Source organism: Crocuta crocuta, unplaced genomic scaffold, assembly GCF_008692635.1.
Source record: "Crocuta crocuta isolate KB4526 unplaced genomic scaffold, BGI_CrCroc_1.0 scaffold317, whole genome shotgun sequence".
Taxonomy (NCBI): domain Eukaryota; kingdom Metazoa; phylum Chordata; class Mammalia; order Carnivora; family Hyaenidae; genus Crocuta; species Crocuta crocuta.
This window is the reverse complement of record NW_027530984.1, coordinates 6871988-6881153: the sequence shown is the minus strand read 5'-3', so window position 1 is coordinate 6881153 and position 9166 is coordinate 6871988.

Genomic DNA, 9166 nt, shown 5'->3' with positions numbered 1-9166 from the left:
TTGAGTTAGTAATCCAAAAGATCACTTTTTTAAAAAGTTTATTTATTTATTTTGTGTGTGAGAGAGATAGTGAGAATGAGTGAGCATGCCTGCAGGGGAGAAGCACAGAGAAAGGAGAGAGAGAGAGAATCCCAAGCAGGCTCTGCACTGTCCGCTCAGAGCCCAGTGAGGGGCCCAGACCCACAAACCATGATATCATGATCTAAGCCAAAATCAAGAGTCAGAGGATCAACGGACTGAGCCACCCAGGAGCCTCCAAAGATTGTTTTTAAATGACAGGATTTATCTCAGCTACCAATAATCAAGCAACTGCATGATGGACACATCCAATACATTGCTGGTTAAGATACCAAAGAACAAACTTCCACATCTCAGTCTTAAGCGCTCCTATGAAAAAGAGTTAAAAACACAACCAAAGTTTAACTTGAAAGCAGGTTTTGTTACTAGGAATAAAGGAAAATAAAAGTCCCATTTCAGCTCTTTCTTAGCCACTTGAAATCATTTTCAATCCAGAGTCCACATATTATGTTCATGTAAAGTACTATTTAAAAACATTTGCCTTTGTCTAGAAATAAGCAGATCTTGTTGGCAAAACAGTTAAAAGTATTGCCTTATTTTTTCTGGTTATAAAGAAATACTCTGCTATTCCTTCCATTTTAGAAAAAAAATTATTCAATTCCACTTTTCCCATCTTCAGTTGCCTTGTACCTTTGTTCCTTTTTGCAACAAATATCCTCAGAAGAGTTTCTTCATACATTTGCTGTCTCCAGTTTTTCTTTCTCCTCCATGCCCTTAAACCTATTCTAATGAGGTTTTTACCCCGACAACATCAACAAAGCTGATCTTGTCAAAGTTGCCAGTGACCTGTGGCTAAATCCAACAACCAGTTCTCACAGTTGATTATCCCCTTTTCCATCATGTACTTTATTTCTAAGATTTCTCTTTTTCCTCCTAACTCACTGTTTTCTCATTCTCAATATCCTTTGTTGTCCTGACAACCTCTCCTTACCTATTAATGTGGGAGTGCCCTACAAATCAGCCCTTCCTTAGGTCTTTTCTCTGTTCTACACCTACCTGCTTACCCATAATGATGCTGTTTTATACTAGACTTTATACTAACAACTCCCAAATATAAAGCTCTAGCCCAGACTTCTTCCCTAATCACCAGGCTTATATATCCACCTGCCTACCTGAAATATCCACTTGGTTGTTCAATGGAAATCTCATATTTAACATACATAGAACTAAAGGAATTAAAACTTCTTTTGTGCTAGGAATAAAAAATAAAGAGTTCGTCAGTTTATTTTCTAAGACAGAGAACTACAAATACATAAATATAATATCTACTTCTTGTGCCTATCCAGGTTTTTCAGTAATTGAATCTTTCATAGATTAATATGCAGAGTTTAGAAACAATTTTATAAGTCGTCTGAATGTAATTTCTGAATTAGGAAATAATGTCTTTCAGAAGCAGCAAATAAAGTTTTCTCTTTTCCCAACTCTATTCTCCTCAATTCAAAGAAAAATATGCCCAGTTATTTCCTAAGGAAGAGTTTGTCTATCATTGTTCATTTTTTTCTCAAAAAAGAGAAATCTTGAATTGTTGTGTTACTCCTATTGTTAACAATGATGACGACTGCATCCCCTTCTCATGCTAAATCTAGACATGTTTTCTATTTTCATAAGATTCTGAAAAATAGCTAAGCAAATAATCATTGGATCATAACCATTATTATTATTTTTTTTACCAGTTTAGAGAAGAAGCCACTCCTAACATGAAAGAACTAGATAAGACATTTTTGTGATTTTGTAATTTTCTGAAGAATCCTCAATAGACTAAGGATATACCAACACCACACCCAAGATTGTATTTAATGTTGGGTGACAGTAGTGTGACCCAGGTGTAATCTTAAATATCTTTAGCCTGTTCTGCAGGATAGAATAGAAATAATCTATATTATATTTTTATATACTACAGGAGTTTTGTTAATAATTTATTGTCATATTGAACCTTTATATTACCCAAGATAGTCTGCTAACTTCTATTTGTTGTTATAAAATGTAAATACCTTGATCTCTGGAGACAGTCTGTAAATAAGAAAATCCTTTGAAAGTCTGTTCGTGTTGATGCTAGGATAAAAATGAAAGGAAGATTTCATTATCTTTAAAGGCAATTGGAAACGGGCTTAGAAACTGTTGCCAACATTTTGTTTAATAAGACCTACTACAAAGAAAATCAATACTAAAGAACAAAAATCACAAGTTGCTGCACTCTTTGTAAAAATAAAATCAATGAAAATATAATAATAATTATAATCATAATAGCAGTTCACATTTACTGAACAGAATCTTTGTACACAATACTGTACTAGGCATATTACATGCATCTTCTCATTCGGAACTCATGACAAAATTATGATGTAGGGGTTTTTCTTCTCACCAGTTGACAAGTTTCTAGAAAACTTAGTGTTTAAGTTACTTACTGGAAGACATATAACTAGTGAAGAACAAGATTCCAACTCAAATGGACTTTGACTCTAAACCCTATTTTATTTACCATAGGTCAGTAGATCTATCTTAACTAGGTTTACCACAGCACAATAGAACCTAATTACTTGTGCTAATTATAAGAATAGGGTCCCAGAGGAGACCTGTAAAGTGAATTTCTGGTCCTGGGAATTAAGTCTGGCATTTGCTGTTGAAAAAAGTTTAAAGAAGGGGCACCTGGGTGGCTCAGTCGGTTAAGTGTCCAACTTCGGCTCAGGTCATGATCTCATGGTTCGTGAGTTCGAGCCCTGCATCGAGCTCTGTGCTGACAGCTAGCTCAGAGCCTGGAGCCTGTTTCAGATTCTGTGTCTCCCTCTTCTCTCTGACCCTCCCCTGCTCACACTGTCTCTCTCTCTCTCAGAAATAAATAAAACATTTTAAAAAATTTTTAAAAAAGTTTAAAGAAATATATATGAGGTTTAAAATACTGTAACTACAGAGTCTGTGGCAAATAGAAGTTTTAACTAGGCTGGTATTGGTGTCTGAGAAGGTTCAGTCCAATGGGTAAGGCAGGGCAGCAAGGGATCCAAGGACAGTGATAAACACGGTGTCTACTGCATCCTAGATACTGTTCGAGGCCCTGGAGATACTGAACAAAGGAACCAAACAAAAAGAATAAATAGTTGACCCTAGACAGGTAAAAGGAGCCAAATGATAAAATGTCTTGAATGGCAAGCTTAAATTTTTGTATTTTATTCTGACATTGATAGATAAATAACTAGGAGAGAACACAGTAAGATACTAATTTCAGAAAAATCAGTGTAAGTAACAGTTCAATTGAAAAAAAAAATGTGTTAAAATTCTATGAGCCAGGTAATGTGCTTGGTAGTAGAAATGGGGTGATGAATGCCTGCTGGAGGACCCTAAGGGTCAGTTTCCAGAAAAGAGGCAGGACTATCTAACTCATTTTATCATGGTCCTTGACCATAAAGTGAGAAAAGATGAATGGCAGCAACTTACCAGTTTACTTACAGACCCCTGTCAATTTAACCATCTGAGAAAGAGGGGACTTAACTGTTTCCAAAAAGGAAGGCAAGCAATTGAGTTTTAATAATTTTCCAATAATATTTATAATACTATGAATATCTTCTATAGATCTATTTCAAAATTAAAGTAAGTTACAGAGTGGTTGGAATTCCTCCCAACCCTTATTCATTCCTTTTAAGTCCTCAAAGTTGTTTTATTGTTGTGCTTTATTGATTCACAACTTATGATCTCTATTAAGGAAATGCCAAAAACAAATTGCATCATACCAGTTAGACAAGAAAGACTAAAATTATTGCAATAGGACTCCAGACTATGCAATAAGGAAGAGAGATTGAACTCAACTCTGCTAAAACAAAAGCAAGAGAGCATTTAAACACTGGGGTGAGTGAGAGGAAAAGTACTGGAAGACATTTGGGGGAGGTTGGTCAGTGTGGTTGGGCCATCTGTGTTTGCTAACTGGCATTTTAGGGTCTCATCCTCCCACAGACACTGGTGAATAAAGGCACTTTCATAATTATTACATTTTAAAAGAATGACTCCCAAGCCCTTGAGAAAGACATTCTTGGGTTGTAACTGGCAAGAGCTTGGAGAAAATTTATATTTCCAAGGGATGGAGAAAGAATTTACATCAAGTTTTCTAAAGTAAATGCTCTAAGAAAACGGAAGTCAGGGTCATCAAGTCAAGAAAAATCAGTCTAAAGTTTAGTCCAGTGAGGAGAATATTAAGATATTTGGGACCAAGAAAACCTGTTGTTAAAGGCAAGCAGTCTTCTTCCACCTTAGTATTTTGACACTTAATATTAACAGTTTTTCTGCATAATGTTATCAGTTCTAAAAAACATAAGTAGATAGATCTACATCTCAACATTTTTAATTTTGGAAAATAATCCTTATAATGATATTTGCCCTAGGAATTTCATTTGTGTCATTAAGAAGTTGCACATTAAAAAGCAGTAAGTTCTCAGTAGTATTTTGTCATTATATTTTGTTCTTGTAATAAATCAGATCAAAGCTTGTGCAAAGAGATTTTATACAAATAAAAACAAAATAGAGCCGGTAATATTTTATATTTTGACAGTCATTAGTTGATTCTGAAAGGATTTAACCTTAATATTAATGGAAAGGAATTAATATTATTTTTTTTGTTCAAAACTGAAAGAAGAAAATAAAAACAAGGCCTCTAGGAGAAAGTTGCTAACTTCATTCTTTGCTAGGGAATGTGAAAATTGGTGATCTCTTCTCCTGACTCTTTGTTATGCAATGCAGACCTTTCAAAGTCTCCAGTGAAAAGAATGTCTGGCTCTTTTGTACAGAATTTATTCTAACGTGGTTTATGAAGCTGAATTATAGAATTATTTCTTTATCTTTGGCTTGTCTTTTTGCTTATTTCACACTCAGTGACCTTGCTTCAGGCAATTTTCAGTATTTGCTACTTTATCTTATGCCTTTTCTTTGTCTCTGTATATCCAGCTGTGTGTATTAGCATGTTTTTAAATCATTATTATCTTAGATTCAGAGATTTCTACCAACCATCCTTCCAGAATTCCTACAATTTTTTAATGCTTCTCGCCGGCAGCCAAGGTAAGAAGGTACAGTAACTGCAACAGGAGGGAAGACCATGTAGAGCATTTAAACTAGTGCCCTTTGTTTCCAGAGAAACCAAGTTACTGGTAAATATGAGCTGTGGAGGGAAAAAAATACATACAGTAATTCCTTAGGTACAGACTTCATGCTTAATCCTTTGCAATGAAGTTACAGGTTTTGGTTTGGTTTGGTTTGGATTGGTTTTGATCAGCAAATTAATCAAGTCTTAATATAGCTATTTTTGGCCATTAAGAAAGAATTGGTTTAATGTAACTTTTTAGTTATGTAACACTGAGACCATTGGCTAAAGAAAGGGTTCAAGAAATGCCACATTTGGATTATATTAAGAATCCTTTCCATATGGTGGTATTTTTAGCCATTTCATGTCACTATTTACTACTCCTAATAAAATATGAAACTTCACTTAATGTCAAAGTATTTAAATAATTTTGCTGTGATAACCCTTCTTGGCTTATAAGAAAATTTATTCCCCCCTAAACTAGTTACTTGATACTGAGTTACATGGGATGCCCTTATCTCATTTTTTTTTTACTATGAGAAATATACTGAAAAATGAAGATATAAGCTCTGTGGGTTTACAATACATGCACACTATTTTACAAACAATAATACATCAAATTTGATTCCAAATTTGAAATTTGGCTCCAAAATGAAAAAAAGATTTTACTAAGAAAAGGTATGTGGCTGGTCTGCTAGTAAATGACTAGCTAAACTATAGGGTAAGTAGACAGGATATTTATAAAATCTAAAATGGTTCAATTCATGTTAGTTTAATGATAATACATAAAATGACTTTAAGTAAAAGAATATTTTTTCACATTGTGATGCAGCGAAGAAAATTGCTCTGATAATGTCAACTTCATTTATTGCTGATGAAATATAATATTATATGACTATGGGAAAGTAGTTTTTAAAGTATGGTCATAAAATTTTTCATACTCTTTAAGCCAGTACTTCCATTTGGAGAACACTTTTTTTTTTTAAGTTTATTTTTGAGAGAGAGAGAAAGAGAGAGCATGAGTAGGGGAGAAGCTGAGGGAGGGAGACACAGAATCTGAAGCACACTCCAGGCTCCGAGCTATCAGTACAGAGCCCAAAGCTGGGCTCAAGCCCACAATCTGTGAGTCCATGACCAGAGCTGAAGTCAGATACTTAAACGACTGAGCCACCCAGGAACCCTGGGGAATAATCTTTGAGAAAAAAACCTCCCTGTCACAAAATAAAATATACAAAAACCTACAAAGACCATTGACAAAATGGTTAATGCGTCATGATGTATAATAGAACATAAGAAAAAGAAATAGAATCATGAATAGCTGAGGGCAATGAATATATGTAGAACATTAACCTAATGGGCTATTATGCATCCTTTTTACATTTTAATTGCTAAAGCAATATACCTATATGCAAAATGTTTAGGAAAAATGCTATTCTATTAATTTCAAGTATCTATCTTCTATTAGGCCACGTTAGGCAGGAGAAAGACCTATGGGGTGTTTGCTCTTTGTTTTGTTAATAATACATTCACATAAGTCTTTACTTTTTAAAACTAATATATATGTCCACGCCTCATCCCGAGAGATAATTTCAAAAGGTTTAGAGCTGAGCACAAACATGTATATTTTTATTTTATTTTTTTATGTTTATTTTTTATTTTATTTTTGAGAGACAGAGACAGAAACAGAGACAGAGCGTGGGCAGGGGATGGGCAGAGACGGGGAGACACAATCTGAAACAGGCTCCAGCTCTGAGCTGTCAGCCCAGAGCCCAACGCAGAACTTGAACTTGTGAACCATGAGATCATAACCTGAGTCAAAGTCCCCACTTAACTGACTGAGCCACCCCAGGCACCCCACAGACGTGTATGTTTTTAAAGGGTACCAACAATTTTTCTGATGCATAAACAGAAAAGGACCAATGCACTAGATGGGAGTTCTTGGATGGCGGGGATGATGTGATCATTGTGCAGCCCTGTGGTGCTTCCCAGAGCACGCACGGAAGGGAACACAGTGTCTGAGTAGGAATGAACTGAGGCTAGAAGGGCAAAAGGCCAAACTGAAGCATAACTGAAATGATAGGTGAAATACACACACACACATATATGCTCACAGCATGTTAATATTACAAAATGAGAATAACAAAAGGAAAAAAAAGACAAATGAACAAAATAAAACTATTTGGTTCATGGAGTAGAACATTATGGAATTATATTTACCTTTCTTTATTTCTGTAGTAATTATTTTATATACTGTAAAAAAAAAGAGCTATTTTTAAGAAGAAAGAATCTGCTGGTGGATAATCAACTAATATGTTTATTTCCTGAAATGAAACAGTAGAATTATCAATAATCTGTGTGTGGTGCACATGATTGGCATTGAGAAGATGAATTAGAACTGAGTTTTGCTGTGTAAGAGGACCAAATAAAAAAAAATGAAGGTGAACTAATGTACTCTTACCATATTACCCAGCAATTGTGCTCTTGGCATTCAGCCAATGAGTCACAAACTTGTATCTACACAGAAACCTCACAGAGATGTTTATAGTGGCTTTATTCATGAGTGTCAAAATTTGGAGGCAACCAAGATGTTTTTCAATAAGTGACTGCATAAACTGGGATACATTAAAAAAAACTGGAATATTATTCAGCACTTAAAAGAAATGAGCTATCAGACCATGAAAAGGCAAAAAGAAATTTTAAGTGCATATTCCTAGGTGAAATAAGTCAATCTGAAAAGACTACATACGTTTGATCCCAAGTATATGACATTCTGGAAAAAACAAAACTATAGAGACAGTGAAAAGATTCAGGGACTACCATAAAGGGATTAGGGTTAAGGGAAAAAAAGGGATGGGCATAGACAATTTTTAGGGCAGTGAAATTATTCTGTATGATATTACAATTGTGGATACATGTCATTACACACTTAACACAATCCATAGAAAGTACAACACCAAGAGTGAACCCTTATGTAAACTATGGACTTTGGGTGATAATGATATGTCCTTGTAGGTCCATAGATTGTGACAAATACATGACCATGGTGTGGGACACACAGTAGGGAAGGTTGTGTATGTGTTGGAGTGGGGGTAAATGGGAACTCTCTCTACTTTCTGTTCCATTTTGTATGGACCTAAAATTACTCTAAAAAACAGTCTGTTTTAAAAAAATTAGCATTAGGTTATGTGGGATTCTAATTGGAAGTCCCCAAAGTCTTTGAAGATCTTGCTGTTCAAAATGCATATTCAGTGGTGCATCACTTTGCCATGACAATATGATAAAGAAAAAAAGTCAAGTAATACTAATTTAATATGATTGTTTAATTTTTAGACAATAATGAAAAATATCATATCTTTGAAATAGAGTTAGTTTAGGGGAGAACAGGGAACTATTAAATTTAGTATCAATATTAATGATACAGAACCCATGTTAGAGAAAATTAATATACATCTATAGTTTAATAATGTTCAAGAATTTAAACAATTAGTTGAATTTTGGCAGGGGAAATTGGAAGAGAGACAATTTTTGTCAGTAAGGAAAAATTTTAAGCTGCATATTTTAATCATCATAAAGTGTTAGGGATTTCAATATTTTAATAGATTCATTTAGCTCTAAATGTCTTCAAGCATGTTATAAATCCTCCAGAGTCCCTGCTTTGCAATATAGCCTTTTAACATATTCATTGTCTCTTTCCAAGATAAGTTCACTATTGCTATTCCATTAGTCTGTTTTATGATTTATTTCAAAGATAAAATGAATATCTTCATTCATGACTATTTAATCTTGATTTTTTAAACCAAAATTTGATGGTAATTATCATCTATTAAAATGCATTCTTTCCCCCTTCTTGAGCATTTTTCCTCTTTATAGTAAATCCTACATTCTGACACCATCATTAAAATCATTTTATCAGTAATTACATCTAGACATATTCCTTTTATGAACTCAGTTTCTTAATAGACCCTTAATCAACACTGAGCATTTTCAGATGAAGGAAAGATTCTACTGGTGCATAATAGGAAAGTGTTG